Raw genomic sequence first — 19,092 nt, 5'->3', positions numbered from 1 at the left:
TACAGTGTTATTAGAGTTATTTGCCCTCACCCTCAGTATACAGTGTTATTAGTGTTATTTGCCCTCACCCTCAGTATACAGTGTTACTAGAGTTATTTACCCTCACCCTCAGTATAAAGTGTTATTAATGTTATTTGCCCTCACCCTCAGTATACAGTGTTATTAGAGTTATTTGCCCTCTAACCCTCAGTATACAGTGTTATTAGTTTATTTGCCCTCACCCTCAGTATACAGTGTTATTAGAGTTATTTGCCCTCACCCTCAGTATACAGTGTTATTAGAGTTATTTGCCCTCACCCTCAGTATACAGTGTGATTAGAGTTATTTGCTCTCACCCTCAGTATACAGTGTTATTAGAGTTATTTGCCCTCTAACCCTCAGTATACAGTGTTATTAGAGTTATTTGCCCTCACCCTCAGTATACAGTGTTATTAGTGTTATTTGCCCTCACCCTCAGTATACAGTGTTACTAGAGTTATTTACCCTCACCCTCAGTATACAGTGTTATTAATGTTATTTGCCCTCACCCTCAGTATACAGTGTTATTAGAGTTATTTGCCCTCAACCACAGTATACAGTGTTTTTAGAGTTATTTGCCCTCACCCTCAGTATACAGTGTTATTAGAGTTATTTGCCCTCACCCTCAGTATACAGTGTTATTAGGGCTATTTGCCCTCTAACCCTCAGTATACAGTGTTATTAGAGTTATTTGCCCTCACCCTCAGTATACAGTGTTATTAGGGCTATTTGCCCTCTAACCCTCAGTATACAGTGTTATTAGAGTTATTTGCCCTCTAACCCTCAGTATACAGTGTTATTAGTTTATTTGCCCTCACCCTCAGTATACAGTGTTATTAGAGTTATTTGCCCTCTAACCCTCAGTATACAGTGTTATTAGTGTTATTTGCCCTTACCCTCAGTATACAGTGTTATTAGAGTTATTTGCCCTCACCCTCAGTATACAGTGTTATTAGGGCTATTTGCCCTCTAACCCTCAGTATACAGTGTTATTAGAGTTATTTGCTCTCACCCTCAGTATACAGTGTTATTAGAGTTATTTGCCCTCTAACCCTCAGTATACAGTGTTATTAGAGTTATTTGCCCTCACCCTCAGTATACAGTGTTATTAGTGTTATTTGCCCTCACCCTCAGTATACAGTGTTACTAGAGTTATTTACCCTCACCCTCAGTATAAAGTGTTATTAATGTTATTTGCCCTCACCCTCAGTATACAGTGTTATTAGAGTTATTTGCCCTCTAACCCTCAGTATACAGTGTTATTAGTTTATTTGCCCTCACCCTCAGTATACAGTGTTATTAGAGTTATTTGCCCTCACCCTCAGTATACAGTGTTATTAGAGTTATTTGCCCTCACCCTCAGTATACAGTGTGATTAGAGTTATTTGCTCTCACCCTCAGTATACAGTGTTATTAGAGTTATTTGCCCTCACCCTCAGTATACAGTGTTATTAGTGTTATTTGCCCTCACCCTCAGTATACAGTGTTACTAGAGTTATTTACCCTCACCCTCAGTATACAGTGTTATTAATGTTATTTGCCCTCACCCTCAGTATACAGTGTTATTAGAGTTATTTGCCCTCAACCACAGTATACAGTGTTTTTAGAGTTATTTGCCCTCACCCTCAGTATACAGTGTTATTAGAGTTATTTGCCCTCACCCTCAGTATACAGTGTTATTAGGGCTATTTGCGCTCTAACCCTCAGTATACAGTGTTATTAGAGTTATTTGCCCTCACCCTCAGTATACAGTGTTATTAGGGCTATTTGCCCTCTAACCCTCAGTATACAGTGTTATTAGAGTTATTTGCCCTCTAACCCTCAGTATACAGTGTTATTAGTTTATTTGCCCTCACCCTCAGTATACAGTGTTATTAGAGTTATTTGCCCTCTAACCCTCAGTATACAGTGTTATTAGTGTTATTTGCCCTTACCCTCAGTATACAGTGTTATTAGAGTTATTTGCCCTCACCCTCAGTATACAGTGTTATTAGGGCTATTTGCCCTCTAACCCTCAGTATACAGTGTTATTAGAGTAATTTGTCCTCACCCTCAGTATACAGTGTTATTAGAGGTATTTGCCCTCTAACCCTCAGTATACAGTGTTATTAGAGTTATTTGCCCTCACCCTCAGTATACAGTGTTATTAGTGTTATTTGCCCTCACCCTCAGTATACAGTGTTACTAGAGTTATTTACCCTCACCCTCAGTATAAAATGTTATTAATGTTATTTGCCCTCACCCTCAGTATACAGTATTATTAGAGTTATTTGCCCTCTAACCCTCAGTATACAGTGTTATTAGTTTATTTGCCCTCACCCTCAGTATACAGTGTTATTAGAGTTATTTGCCCTCACCCTCAGTATACAGTGTTATTAGAGTTATTTGCCCTTACCCTCAGTATACAGTGTGATTAGAGTTATTTGCTCTCACCCTCAGTATACAGTGTTATTAGAGTTATTTGCCCTCTAACCCTCAGTATACAGTTTTATTAGAGTTATTTGCCCTCACCCTCAGTATACAGTGTTATTAGTGTTATTTGCCCTCACCCTCAGTATACAGTGTTACTAGAGTTATTTACCCTCACCCTCAGTATACAGTTTTATTAATGTTATTTGCCCTCACCCTCAGTATACAGTGTTATTAGAGTTATTTGCCCTCAACCACAGTATACAGTGTTTTTAGAGTTATTTGCCCTCACCCTCAGTATACAGTGTTATTAGAGTTATTTGCCCTCACCCTCAGTATACAGTGTGATTAGAGTTATTTGCTCTCACCCTCAGTATACAGTGTTATTAGAGTTATTTGCCCTCTAACCCTCAGTATACAGTGTTATTAGAGTTATTTGCCCTCACCCTCAGTATACAGTGTTATTAGTGTTATTTGCCCTCACCCTCAGTATACAGTGTTACTAGAGTTATTTACCCTCACCCTCAGTATACAGTGTTATTAATGTTATTTGCCCTCACCCTCAGTATACAGTATTATTAGAGTTATTTGCCCTCTAACCCTCAGTATACAGTGTTATTAGTTTATTTGCCCTCACCCTCAGTATACAGTGTTATTAGAGTTATTTGCCCTCTAACCCTCAGTATACAGTGTTATTAGTGTTATTTGCCCTCACCCTCAGTATACAGTGTTATTAGAGTTATTTGCCCTCACCCTCAGTATACAGTGTTATTAGGGCTATTTGCCCTCTAACCCTCAGTATACAGTGTTATTAGAGTTATTTGCCCTCACCCTCAGTATACAGTGTTATTAGAGTTATTTGCCCTCACCCTCAGTATACAGTGTTATTAGAGTTATTTACCCTCACCCTCAGTATACAGTGTTATTAGAGTTATTTGCCCTCACCTTCAGTATACAGTGTTATTAGAGTTATTTGCCCTCACCCTCAGTATACAGTGTTATTAGAGTTATTTGCCCTCTAACCCTCAGTATACAATATCATTAGAGTTATTTGCCCTCACCCTCAGTATACAGTGTTATTAGAGTTATTTGCCCTCACCCTCAGTATACAGTGTTATTAGAGTTATTTGCCCTCACCCTCAGTATACAGTGTTATTAGAGTTATTTACCCTCACCCTCAGTATACAGTGTTATTAGAGTTATTTGCCCTCTAACCCTCAGTATATAGTGTTATTAGAGTTATTTGCCCTCAACCACAGTATACAGTGTTTTTAGAGTTATTTGCCCTCACCCTCAGTATACAGTGTTATTAGAGTTATTTGCCCTCACCCTCAGTATACAGTGTTATTAGGACTATTTGCCCTCTAACCCTCAGTATACAGTGTTATTAGAGTTATTTGCCCTCACCCTCAGTATACAGTGTTATTAGGGCTATTTGCCCTCTAACCCTCAGTATACAGTGTTATTAGAGTTATTTGCCCTCTAACCCTCAGTATACAGTGTTATTAGTTTATTTGCCCTCACCCTCAGTATACAGTGTTATTAGAGTTATTTGCCCTCTAACCCTCAGTATACAGTGTTATTAGTGTTATTTGCCCTCACCCTCAGTATACAGTGTTACTAGAGTTATTTACCCTCACCCTCAGTATACAGTTTTATTAATGTTATTTGCCCTCACCCTCAGTATACAGTGTTATTAGAGTTATTTGCCCTCAACCACAGTATACAGTGTTTTTAGAGTTATTTGCCCTCACCCTCAGTATACAGTGTTATTAGAGTTATTTGCCCTCACCCTCAGTATACAGTGTGATTAGAGTTATTTGCTCTCACCCTCAGTATACAGTGTTATTAGAGTTATTTGCCCTCTAACCCTCAGTATACAGTGTTATTAGAGTTATTTGCCCTCACCCTCAGTATACAGTGTTATTAGTGTTATTTGCCCTCACCCTCAGTATACAGTGTTACTAGAGTTATTTACCCTCACCCTCAGTATACAGTGTTATTAATGTTATTTGCCCTCACCCTCAGTATACAGTATTATTAGAGTTATTTGCCCTCTAACCCTCAGTATACAGTGTTATTAGTTTATTTGCCCTCACCCTCAGTATACAGTGTTATTAGAGTTATTTGCCCTCTAACCCTCAGTATACAATATCATTAGAGTTATTTGCCCTCACCCTCAGTATACAGTGTTATTAGAGTTATTTGCCCTCACCCTCAGTATACAGTGTTATTAGAGTTATTTGCCCTCACCCTCAGTATACAGTGTTATTAGAGTTATTTACCCTCACCCTCAGTATACAGTGTTATTAGAGTTATTTGCCCTCTAACCCTCAGTATATAGTGTTATTCGAGTTATTTGCCCTCAACCACAGTATACAGTGTTTTTAGAGTTATTTGCCCTCACCCTCAGTATACAGTGTTATTAGAGTTATTTGCCCTCACCCTCAGTATACAGTGTTATTAGGACTATTTGCCCTCTAACCCTCAGTATACAGTGTTATTAGAGTTATTTGCCCTCACCCTCAGTATACAGTGTTATTAGGGCTATTTGCCCTCTAACCCTCAGTATACAGTGTTATTAGAGTTATTTGCCCTCTAACCCTCAGTATACAGTGTTATTAGTTTATTTGCCCTCACCCTCAGTATACAGTGTTATTAGAGTTATTTGCCCTCTAACCCTCAGTATACAGTGTTATTAGTGTTATTTGCCCTCACCCTCAGTATACAGTGTTACTAGAGTTATTTACCCTCACCCTCAGTATACAGTTTTATTAATGTTATTTGCCCTCACCCTCAGTATACAGTGTTATTAGAGTTATTTGCCCTCAACCACAGTATACAGTGTTTTTAGAGTTATTTGCCCTCACCCTCAGTATACAGTGTTATTAGAGTTATTTGCCCTCACCCTCAGTATACAGTGTGATTAGAGTTATTTGCTCTCACCCTCAGTATACAGTGTTATTAGAGTTATTTGCCCTCTAACCCTCAGTATACAGTGTTATTAGAGTTATTTGCCCTCACCCTCAGTATACAGTGTTATTAGTGTTATTTGCCCTCACCCTCAGTATACAGTGTTACTAGAGTTATTTACCCTCACCCTCAGTATACAGTGTTATTAATGTTATTTGCCCTCACCCTCAGTATACAGTATTATTAGAGTTATTTGCCCTCTAACCCTCAGTATACAGTGTTATTAGTTTATTTGCCCTCACCCTCAGTATACAGTGTTATTAGAGTTATTTGCCCTCTAACCCTCAGTATACAGTGTTATTAGTGTTATTTGCCCTCACCCTCAGTATACAGTGTTATTAGAGTTATTTGCCCTCACCCTCAGTATACAGTGTTATTAGGGCTATTTGCCCTCTAACCCTCAGTATACAGTGTTATTAGAGTTATTTGCCCTCACCCTCAGTATACAGTGTTATTAGAGTTATTTGCCCTCACCCTCAGTATACAGTGTTATTAGAGTTATTTACCCTCACCCTCAGTATACAGTGTTATTAGAGTTATTTGCCCTCACCTTCAGTATACAGTGTTATTAGAGTTATTTGCCCTCACCCTCAGTATACAGTGTTATTAGAGTTATTTGCCCTCTAACCCTCAGTATACAATATCATTAGAGTTATTTGCCCTCACCCTCAGTATACAGTGTTATTAGAGTTATTTGCCCTCACCCTCAGTATACAGTGTTATTAGAGTTATTTGCCCTCACCCTCAGTATACAGTGTTATTAGAGTTATTTACCCTCACCCTCAGTATACAGTGTTATTAGAGTTATTTGCCCTCTAACCCTCAGTATATAGTGTTATTAGAGTTATTTGCCCTCAACCACAGTATACAGTGTTTTTAGAGTTATTTGCCCTCACCCTCAGTATACAGTGTTATTAGAGTTATTTGCCCTCACCCTCAGTATACAGTGTTATTAGGACTATTTGCCCTCTAACCCTCAGTATACAGTGTTATTAGAGTTATTTGCCCTCACCCTCAGTATACAGTGTTATTAGGGCTATTTGCCCTCTAACCCTCAGTATACAGTGTTATTAGAGTTATTTGCCCTCTAACCCTCAGTATACAGTGTTATTAGTGTTATTTGCCCTTACCCTCAGTATACAGTGTTATTAGAGTTATTTGCCCTCACCCTCAGTATACAGTGTTATTAGGGCTATTTGCCCTCTAACCCTCAGTATACAGTGTTATTAGAGTTATTTGCTCTCACCCTCAGTATACAGTGTTATTAGAGTTATTTGCCCTCTAACCCTCAGTATACAGTGTTATTAGAGTTATTTGCCCTCACCCTCAGTATACAGTGTTATTAGTGTTATTTGCCCTCACCCTCAGTATACAGTGTTACTAGAGTTATTTACCCTCACCCTCAGTATAAAGTGTTATTAATGTTATTTGCCCTCACCCTCAGTATACAGTGTTATTAGAGTTATTTGCCCTCTAACCCTCAGTATACAGTGTTATTAGTTTATTTGCCCTCACCCTCAGTATACAGTGTTATTAGAGTTATTTGCCCTCTAACCCTCAGTATACAGTGTTATTAGTGTTATTTGCCCTTACCCTCAGTATACAGTGTTATTAGAGTTATTTGCCCTCACCCTCAGTATACAGTGTTATTAGGGCTATTTGCCCTCTAACCCTCAGTATACAGTGTTATTAGAGTTATTTGCTCTCACCCTCAGTATACAGTGTTATTAGAGTTATTTGCCCTCTAACCCTCAGTATACAGTGTTATTAGAGTTATTTGCCCTCACCCTCAGTATACAGTGTTATTAGTGTTATTTGCCCTCACCCTCAGTATACAGTGTTACTAGAGTTATTTACCCTCACCCTCAGTATAAAGTGTTATTAATGTTATTTGCCCTCACCCTCAGTATACAGTGTTATTAGAGTTATTTGCCCTCTAACCCTCAGTATACAGTGTTATTAGTTTATTTGCCCTCACCCTCAGTATACAGTGTTATTAGAGTTATTTGCCCTCACCCTCAGTATACAGTGTTATTAGAGTTATTTGCCCTCACCCTCAGTATACAGTGTGATTAGAGTTATTTGCTCTCACCCTCAGTATACAGTGTTATTAGAGTTATTTGCCCTCACCCTCAGTATACAGTGTTATTAGTGTTATTTGCCCTCACCCTCAGTATACAGTGTTACTAGAGTTATTTACCCTCACCCTCAGTATACAGTGTTATTAATGTTATTTGCCCTCACCCTCAGTATACAGTGTTATTAGAGTTATTTGCCCTCAACCACAGTATACAGTGTTTTTAGAGTTATTTGCCCTCACCCTCAGTATACAGTGTTATTAGAGTTATTTGCCCTCACCCTCAGTATACAGTGTTATTAGGGCTATTTGCGCTCTAACCCTCAGTATACAGTGTTATTAGAGTTATTTGCCCTCACCCTCAGTATACAGTGTTATTAGGGCTATTTGCCCTCTAACCCTCAGTATACAGTGTTATTAGAGTTATTTGCCCTCTAACCCTCAGTATACAGTGTTATTAGTTTATTTGCCCTCACCCTCAGTATACAGTGTTATTAGAGTTATTTGCCCTCTAACCCTCAGTATACAGTGTTATTAGTGTTATTTGCCCTTACCCTCAGTATACAGTGTTATTAGAGTTATTTGCCCTCACCCTCAGTATACAGTGTTATTAGGGCTATTTGCCCTCTAACCCTCAGTATACAGTGTTATTAGAGTAATTTGCTCTCACCCTCAGTATACAGTGTTATTAGAGTTATTTGCCCTCTAACCCTCAGTATACAGTGTTATTAGAGTTATTTGCCCTCACCCTCAGTATACAGTGTTATTAGTGTTATTTGCCCTCACCCTCAGTATACAGTGTTACTAGAGTTATTTACCCTCACCCTCAGTATACAGTTTTATTAATGTTATTTGCCCTCACCCTCAGGATACAGTGTTATTAGAGTTATTTGCCCTCAACCACAGTATACAGTGTTTTTAGAGTTATTTGCCCTCACCCTCAGTATACAGTGTTATTAGAGTTATTTGCCCTCACCCTCAGTATACAGTGTGATTAGAGTTATTTGCTCTCACCCTCAGTATACAGTGTTATTAGAGTTATTTGCCCTCTAACCCTCAGTATACAGTGTTATTAGAGTTATTTGCCCTCACCCTCAGTATACAGTGTTATTAGTGTTATTTGCCCTCACCCTCAGTATACAGTGTTACTAGAGTTATTTACCCTCACCCTCAGTATACAGTGTTATTAATGTTATTTGCCCTCACCCTCAGTATACAGTATTATTAGAGTTATTTGCCCTCTAACCCTCAGTATACAGTGTTATTAGTTTATTTGCCCTCACCCTCAGTATACAGTGTTATTAGAGTTATTTGCCCTCTAACCCTCAGTATACAGTGTTATTAGTGTTATTTGCCCTCAACCTCAGTATACAGTGTTATTAGAGTTATTTGCCCTCACCCTCAGTATACAGTGTTATTAGGGCTATTTGCCCTCTAACCCTCAGTATACAGTGTTATTAGAGTTATTTGCCCTCACCCTCAGTATACAGTGTTATTAGAGTTATTTGCCCTCACCCTCAGTATACAGTGTTATTAGAGTTATTTACCCTCACCCTCAGTATACAGTGTTATTAGAGTTATTTGCTCTCACCCTCAGTATACAGTGTTATTAGAGTTATTTGCCCTCTAACCCTCAGTATACAGTGTTATTAGAGTTATTTGCCCTCACCCTCAGTATACAGTGTTATTAGTGTTATTTGCCCTCACCCTCAGTATACAGTGTTACTAGAGTTATTTACCCTCACCCTCAGTATACAGTGTTATTAATGTTATTTGCCCTCACCCTCAGTATACAGTATTATTAGAGTTATTTGCCCTCTAACCCTCAGTATACAGTGTTATTAGTTTATTTGCCCTCACCCTCAGTATACAGTGTTATTAGAGTTATTTGCCCTCTAACCCTCAGTATACAATATCATTAGAGTTATTTGCCCTCACCCTCAGTATACAGTGTTATTAGAGTTATTTGCCCTCACCCTCAGTATACAGTGTTATTAGAGTTATTTGCCCTCACCCTCAGTATACAGTGTTATTAGAGTTATTTACCCTCACCCTCAGTATACAGTGTTATTAGAGTTATTTGCCCTCTAACCCTCAGTATATAGTGTTATTCGAGTTATTTGCCCTCAACCACAGTATACAGTGTTTTTAGAGTTATTTGCCCTCACCCTCAGTATACAGTGTTATTAGAGTTATTTGCCCTCACCCTCAGTATACAGTGTTATTAGGACTATTTGCCCTCTAACCCTCAGTATACAGTGTTATTAGAGTTATTTGCCCTCACCCTCAGTATACAGTGTTATTAGGGCTATTTGCCCTCTAACCCTCAGTATACAGTGTTATTAGAGTTATTTGCCCTCTAACCCTCAGTATACAGTGTTATTAGTTTATTTGCCCTCACCCTCAGTATACAGTGTTATTAGAGTTATTTGCCCTCTAACCCTCAGTATACAGTGTTATTAGTGTTATTTGCCCTCACCCTCAGTATACAGTGTTACTAGAGTTATTTACCCTCACCCTCAGTATACAGTTTTATTAATGTTATTTGCCCTCACCCTCAGTATACAGTGTTATTAGAGTTATTTGCCCTCAACCACAGTATACAGTGTTTTTAGAGTTATTTGCCCTCACCCTCAGTATACAGTGTTATTAGTTTATTTGCCCTCACCCTCAGTATACAGTGTTATTAGAGTTATTTGCCCTCTAACCCTCAGTATACAGTGTTATTAGAGTTATTTGCCCTCACCCTCAGTATACAGTGTTATTAGTGTTATTTGCCCTCACCCTCAGTATACAGTGTTACTAGAGTTATTTACCCTCACCCTCAGTATACAGTGTTATTAATGTTATTTGCCCTCACCCTCAGTATACAGTATTATTAGAGTTATTTGCCCTCTAACCCTCAGTATACAGTGTTATTAGTTTATTTGCCCTCACCCTCAGTATACAGTGTTATTAGAGTTATTTGCCCTCTAACCCTCAGTATACAGTGTTATTAGTGTTATTTGCCCTCACCCTCAGTATACAGTGTTATTAGAGTTATTTGCCCTCACCCTCAGTATACAGTGTTATTAGGGCTATTTGCCCTCTAACCCTCAGTATACAGTGTTATTAGAGTTATTTGCCCTCACCCTCAGTATACAGTGTTATTAGAGTTATTTGCCCTCACCCTCAGTATACAGTGTTATTAGAGTTATTTACCCTCACCCTCAGTATACAGTGTTATTAGAGTTATTTGCCCTCACCTTCAGTATACAGTGTTATTAGAGTTATTTGCCCTCACCCTCAGTATACAGTGTTATTAGAGTTATTTGCCCTCTAACCCTCAGTATACAATATCATTAGAGTTATTTGCCCTCACCCTCAGTATACAGTGTTATTAGAGTTATTTGCCCTCACCCTCAGTATACAGTGTTATTAGAGTTATTTGCCCTCACCCTCAGTATACAGTGTTATTAGAGTTATTTACCCTCACCCTCAGTATACAGTGTTATTAGAGTTATTTGCCCTCTAACCCTCAGTATATAGTGTTATTAGAGTTATTTGCCCTCAACCACAGTATACAGTGTTTTTAGAGTTATTTGCCCTCACCCTCAGTATACAGTGTTATTAGAGTTATTTGCCCTCACCCTCAGTATACAGTGTTATTAGGACTATTTGCCCTCTAACCCTCAGTATACAGTGTTATTAGAGTTATTTGCCCTCACCCTCAGTATACAGTGTTATTAGGGCTATTTGCCCTCTAACCCTCAGTATACAGTGTTATTAGAGTTATTTGCCCTCTAACCCTCAGTATACAGTGTTATTAGTGTTATTTGCCCTTACCCTCAGTATACAGTGTTATTAGAGTTATTTGCCCTCACCCTCAGTATACAGTGTTATTAGGGCTATTTGCCCTCTAACCCTCAGTATACAGTGTTATTAGAGTTATTTGCTCTCACCCTCAGTATACAGTGTTATTAGAGTTATTTGCCCTCTAACCCTCAGTATACAGTGTTATTAGAGTTATTTGCCCTCACCCTCAGTATACAGTGTTATTAGTGTTATTTGCCCTCACCCTCAGTATACAGTGTTACTAGAGTTATTTACCCTCACCCTCAGTATAAAGTGTTATTAATGTTATTTGCCCTCACCCTCAGTATACAGTGTTATTAGAGTTATTTGCCCTCTAACCCTCAGTATACAGTGTTATTAGTTTATTTGCCCTCACCCTCAGTATACAGTGTTATTAGAGTTATTTGCCCTCTAACCCTCAGTATACAGTGTTATTAGTGTTATTTGCCCTTACCCTCAGTATACAGTGTTATTAGAGTTATTTGCCCTCACCCTCAGTATACAGTGTTATTAGGGCTATTTGCCCTCTAACCCTCAGTATACAGTGTTATTAGAGTTATTTGCTCTCACCCTCAGTATACAGTGTTATTAGAGTTATTTGCCCTCTAACCCTCAGTATACAGTGTTATTAGAGTTATTTGCCCTCACCCTCAGTATACAGTGTTATTAGTGTTATTTGCCCTCACCCTCAGTATACAGTGTTACTAGAGTTATTTACCCTCACCCTCAGTATAAAGTGTTATTAATGTTATTTGCCCTCACCCTCAGTATACAGTGTTATTAGAGTTATTTGCCCTCTAACCCTCAGTATACAGTGTTATTAGTTTATTTGCCCTCACCCTCAGTATACAGTGTTATTAGAGTTATTTGCCCTCACCCTCAGTATACAGTGTTATTAGAGTTATTTGCCCTCACCCTCAGTATACAGTGTGATTAGAGTTATTTGCTCTCACCCTCAGTATACAGTGTTATTAGAGTTATTTGCCCTCACCCTCAGTATACAGTGTTATTAGTGTTATTTGCCCTCACCCTCAGTATACAGTGTTACTAGAGTTATTTACCCTCACCCTCAGTATACAGTGTTATTAATGTTATTTGCCCTCACCCTCAGTATACAGTGTTATTAGAGTTATTTGCCCTCAACCACAGTATACAGTGTTTTTAGAGTTATTTGCCCTCACCCTCAGTATACAGTGTTATTAGAGTTATTTGCCCTCACCCTCAGTATACAGTGTTATTAGGGCTATTTGCGCTCTAACCCTCAGTATACAGTGTTATTAGAGTTATTTGCCCTCACCCTCAGTATACAGTGTTATTAGGGCTATTTGCCCTCTAACCCTCAGTATACAGTGTTATTAGAGTTATTTGCCCTCTAACCCTCAGTATACAGTGTTATTAGTTTATTTGCCCTCACCCTCAGTATACAGTGTTATTAGAGTTATTTGCCCTCTAACCCTCAGTATACAGTGTTATTAGTGTTATTTGCCCTTACCCTCAGTATACAGTGTTATTAGAGTTATTTGCCCTCACCCTCAGTATACAGTGTTATTAGGGCTATTTGCCCTCTAACCCTCAGTATACAGTGTTATTAGAGTAATTTGCTCTCACCCTCAGTATACAGTGTTATTAGAGTTATTTGCCCTCTAACCCTCAGTATACAGTGTTATTAGAGTTATTTGCCCTCACCCTCAGTATACAGTGTTATTAGTGTTATTTGCCCTCACCCTCAGTATACAGTGTTACTAGAGTTATTTACCCTCACCCTCAGTATACAGTTTTATTAATGTTATTTGCCCTCACCCTCAGGATACAGTGTTATTAGAGTTATTTGCCCTCAACCACAGTATACAGTGTTTTTAGAGTTATTTGCCCTCACCCTCAGTATACAGTGTTATTAGAGTTATTTGCCCTCACCCTCAGTATACAGTGTGATTAGAGTTATTTGCTCTCACCCTCAGTATACAGTGTTATTAGAGTTATTTGCCCTCTAACCCTCAGTATACAGTGTTATTAGAGTTATTTGCCCTCACCCTCAGTATACAGTGTTATTAGTGTTATTTGCCCTCACCCTCAGTATACAGTGTTACTAGAGTTATTTACCCTCACCCTCAGTATACAGTGTTATTAATGTTATTTGCCCTCACCCTCAGTATACAGTATTATTAGAGTTATTTGCCCTCTAACCCTCAGTATACAGTGTTATTAGTTTATTTGCCCTCACCCTCAGTATACAGTGTTATTAGAGTTATTTGCCCTCTAACCCTCAGTATACAGTGTTATTAGTGTTATTTGCCCTCAACCTCAGTATACAGTGTTATTAGAGTTATTTGCCCTCACCCTCAGTATACAGTGTTATTAGGGCTATTTGCCCTCTAACCCTCAGTATACAGTGTTATTAGAGTTATTTGCCCTCACCCTCAGTATACAGTGTTATTAGAGTTATTTGCCCTCACCCTCAGTATACAGTGTTATTAGAGTTATTTACCCTCACCCTCAGTATACAGTGTTATTAGAGTTATTTGCCCTCACCTTCAGTATACAGTGTTATTAGAGTTATTTGCCCTCACCCTCAGTATACAGTGTTATTAGAGTTATTTGCCCTCTAACCCTCAGTATACAATATCATTAGAGTTATTTGCCCTCACCCTCAGTATACAGTGTTATTAGAGTTATTTGCCCTCACCCTCAGTATACAGTGTTATTAGAGTTATTTGCCCTCACCCTCAGTATACAGTGTTATTAGAGTTATTTACCCTCACCCTCAGTATACAGTGTTATTAGAGTTATTTGCCCTCTAACCCTCAGTATATAGTGTTATTAGAGTTATTTGCCCTCAACCACAGTATACAGTGTTTTTAGAGTTATTTGCCCTCACCCTCAGTATACAGTGTTATTAGAGTTATTTGCCCTCACCCTCAGTATACAGTGTTATTAGGGCTATTTGCCCTCTAACCCTCAGTATACAGTGTTATTAGAGTTATTTGCCCTCACCCTCAGTATACAGTGTTATTAGGGCTATTTGCCCTCTAACCCTCAGTATACAGTGTTATTAGAGTTATTTGCCCTCTAACCCTCAGTATACAGTGTTATTAGTTTATTTGCCCTCACCCTCAGTATACAGTGTTATTAGAGTTATTTGCCCTCTAACCCTCAGTATACAGTGTTATTAGTGTTATTTGCCCTTACCCTCAGTATACAGTGTTATTAGAGTTATTTGCCCTCACCCTCAGTATACAGTGTTATTAGGGCTATTTGCCCTCTAACCCTCAGTATACAGTGTTATTAGAGTTATTTGCTCTCACCCTCAGTATACAGTGTTATTAGAGTTATTTGCCCTCTAACCCTCAGTATACAGTGTTATTAGAGTTATTTGCCCTCACCCTCAGTATACAGTGTTATTAGTGTTATTTGCCCTCACCCTCAGTATACAGTGTTACTAGAGTTATTTACCCTCACCCTCAGTATAAAGTGTTATTAATGTTATTTGCCCTCACCCTCAGTATACAGTGTTATTAGAGTTATTTGCCCTCTAACCCTCAGTATACAGTGTTATTAGTTTATTTGCCCTCACCCTCAGTATACAGTGTTATTAGAGTTATTTGCCCTCACCCTCAGTATACAGTGTTATTAGAGTTATTTGCCCTCACCCTCAGTATACAGTGTGATTAGAGTTATTTGCTCTCACCCTCAGTATACAGTGTTATTAGAGTTATTTGCCCTCACCCTCAGTATACAGTGTTATTAGTGTTATTTGCCCTCACCCTCAGTATACAGTGTTACTAGAGTTATTTACCCTCACCCTCAGTATACAGTGTTATTAATGTTATTTGCCCTCACCCTCAGTATACAGTGTTATTAGAGTTATTTGCCCTCAACCACAGTATACATTGTTTTTAGAGTTATTTGCCCTCACCCTCAGTATACAGTGTTATTAGAGTTATTTGCCCTCACCCTCAGTATACAGTGTTATTAGGGCTATTTGCCCTCTAACCCTCAGTATACAGTGTTATTAGAGTTATTTGCCCTCACCCTCAGTATACAGTGTTATTAGGGCTATTTGCCCTCTAACCCTCAGTATACAGTGTTATTAGAGTTATTTGCCCTCTAACCCTCAGTATACAGTGTTATTAGTTTATTTGCCCTCACCCTCAGTATACAGTGTTATTAGAGTTATTTGCCCTTTAACCCTCAGTATACAGTGTTATTAGTGTTATTTGCCCTTACCCTCAGTATACAGTGTTATTAGAGTTATTTGCCCTCACCCTCAGTATACAGTGTTATTAGGGCTATTTGCCCTCTAACCCTCAGTATACAGTGTTATTAGAGTAATTTGCTCTCACCCTCAGTATACAGTGTTATTAGAGTTATTTGCCCTCTAACCCTCAGTATACAGTGTTATTAGAGTTATTTGCCCTCACCCTCAGTATACAGTGTTATTAGTGTTATTTGCCCTCACCCTCAGTATACAGTGTTACTAGAGTTATTTACCCTCACCCTCAGTATAAAATGTTATTAATGTTATTTGCCCTCACCCTCAGTATACAGTATTATTAGGGTTATTTGCCCTCTAACCCTCAGTATACAGTGTTATTAGTTTATTTGCCCTCACCCTCAGTATACAGTGTTATTAGAGTTATTTGCCCTCACCCTCAGTATACAGTGTTATTAGAGTTATTTGCCCTTACCCTCAGTATACAGTGTGATTAGAGTTATTTGCTCTCACCCTCAGTATACAGTGTTATTAGAGTTATTTGCCCTCTAACCCTCAGTATACAGTTTTATTAGAGTTATTTGCCCTCACCCTCAGTATACAGTGTTATTAGTGTTATTTGCCCTCACCCTCAGTATACAGTGTTACTAGAGTTATTTACCCTCACCCTCAGTATACAGTTTTATTAATGTTATTTGCCCTCACCCTCAGTATACAGTGTTATTAGAGTTATTTGCCCTCAACCACAGTATACAGTGTTTTTAGAGTTATTTGCCCTCACCCTCAGTATACAGTGTTATTAGAGTTATTTGCCCTCACCCTCAGTATACAGTGTGATTAGAGTTATTTGCTCTCACCCTCAGTATACAGTGTTATTAGAGTTATTTGCCCTCTAACCCTCAGTATACAGTGTTATTAGAGTTATTTGCCCTCACCCTCAGTATACAGTGTTATTAGTGTTATTTGCCCTCACCCTCAGTATACAGTGTTACTAGAGTTATTTACCCTCACCCTCAGTATACAGTGTTATTAATGTTATTTGCCCTCACCCTCAGTATACAGTATTATTAGAGTTATTTGCCCTCTAACCCTCAGTATACAGTGTTATTAGTTTATTTGCCCTCACCCTCAGTATACATTGTTATTAGAGTTATTTGCCCTCACCCTCAGTATACAGTGTTATTAGGGCTATTTGCCCTCTAACCCTCAGTATACAGTGTTATTAGAGTTATTTGCCCTCACCCTCAGTATACAGTGTTATTAGAGTTATTTGCCCTCACCCTCAGTATACAGTGTTATTAGAGTTATTTACCCTCACCCTCAGTATACAGTGTTATTAGAGTTATTTGCCCTCACCTTCAGTATACAGTGTTATTAGAGTTATTTGCCCTCACCCTCAGTATACAGTGTTATTAGAGTTATTTGCCCTCTAACCCTCAGTATACAATATCATTAGAGTTATTTGCCCTCACCCTCAGTATACAGTGTTATTAGAGTTATTTGCCCTCACCCTCAGTATACAGTGTTATTAGAGTTATTTGCCCTCACCCTCAGTATACAGTGTTATTAGAGTTATTTACCCTCACCCTCAGTATACAGTGTTATTAGAGTTATTTGCCCTCTAACCCTCAGTATATAGTGTTATTAGAGTTATTTGCCCTCACCCTCAGTATACAGTGTTATTAGAGTTATTTGCCCTCACCCTCAGTATACAGTGTTATTAATTATTTGCCCTCACCCTCAGTATACAGTGTTATTAGAGTTATTTGCCCTCACCCTCAGTATACAGTGTTATTAGAGTTATTTACCCTCACCCTCAGTATACAGTGTTATTAGAGTTATTTGCCCTCACCCTCAGTATACAGTGTTATTAGAGTTATTTGCCCTCACCCTGAGTATACAGTGTTATTAGAGTTATTTTCCCTCACCCTCAGTATACAGTGTTATTAGTGTTATTTGCCCTCACCTTCAGTATACAGTGTTATTAGAGTTATTTGCCCTCACCCTCAGTATACAGTGTTATTAGAGTTATTTGCCCTCTAACCCTCAGTATACAATATCATTAGAGTTATTTGCCCTCACCCTCAGTATACAGTGTTATTAATGTTATTTGCCCTCACCCTCAGTATACAGTGTTATTAGAGTTATTTGCCCTCACCCTCAGTATACAGTGTTATTAGAGTTATTTGCCCTCACCCTCAGTATACAGTGTTATTAGATTTATTTACCCTCACTCTCAGTATACAGTGTTATTAGAGTTATTTGCTCTCTAACCCTCAGTATACAATATCATTAGAGTTATTTGCCCTCACCCTCAGTATACAGTGTTATTAGAATTATTTGCCCTCACCCTCAGTATACAGTGTTATTAGTGTTATTTGCCCTCACCCTCAGTATACAGTGTTATTAGAGTTATTTGCCCTCACCCTCAGTATACAGTGTTATTAGGGCTATTTGCCCTCTAACCCTCAGTATACAGTGTTATTAGAGTTATTTGCCCTCACCCTCAGTATACAGTGTTATTAGAGTTATTTGCCCTCACCCTCAGTATACAGTGTTATTAGAGTTATTTACCCTCACCCTCAGTATACAGTGTTATTAGAGTTATTTGCCCTCACCTTCAGTATACAGTGTTATTAGAGTTATTTTCCCTCACCCTCAGTATACAGTGTTATTAGAGTTATTTGCCCTCTAACCCTCAGTATACAATATCATTAGAGTTATTTGCCCTCACCCTCAGTATACAGTGTTATTAGAGTTATTTGCCCTCACCCTCAGTATACAGTGTTATTAGAGTTATTTGCCCTCACCCTCAGTATACAGTGTTATTAGAGTTATTTGCCCTCACCCTCAGTATACAGTGTTATTAGAGTTATTTACCCTCACTCTCAGTATACAGTGTTATTAGAGTTATTTGCCCTCTAACCCTCAGTATATAGTGTTATTAGTTATTTGCCCTCTAACCCTCAGTATACAATATCATTAGAGTTATTTGCCCTCACCCTCAGTATACAGTGTTATTAGAGTTATTTGCCCTCACCCTCAGTATACAGTTTTATTAGAGTTATTTGCCCTCACCCTCAGTATACAGTGTTATTAGAGTTATTTGCCCTCTAACCCTCAGTATACAGTGTGATTAGAGTTATTTGCTCTCACCCTCAGTATACAGTGTTATTAGAGTTATTTGCCCTCTAACCCTCAGTATACCGTGTTATTAGAGTTATTTGCCCTCACCCTCAGTATACAGTGTTACTAGAGTTATTTACCCTCACCCTCAGTATACAGTGTTATTAATGTTATTTGCCCTCTAACCCTCAGTATACAGTGTTATTAGTTTATTTGCCATCACCCTCAGTATACAGTGTTATTAGAGTTATTTGCCCTCACCCTCAGTATACAGTGTTATTAGAGTTATTTGCCCTCAACCTCAGTATACAGTGTTTTTAGAGTTATTTGCCCTCACCCTCAGTATACAGTGTGATTAGAGTTATTTGCTCTCACCCTCAGTATACAGTGTTATTAGAGTTATTTGCCCTCTAACCCTCAGTATACAGTGTTATTAGAGTCATTT

The sequence above is a fragment of the Electrophorus electricus genome, chromosome 10, assembly GCF_041902795.1.
Source record: "Electrophorus electricus isolate QZ-2024a chromosome 10, ASM4190279v1, whole genome shotgun sequence".
Lineage (NCBI taxonomy): Eukaryota > Metazoa > Chordata > Actinopteri > Gymnotiformes > Gymnotidae > Electrophorus > Electrophorus electricus.
This window is presented reverse-complemented; position numbering follows the sequence as displayed.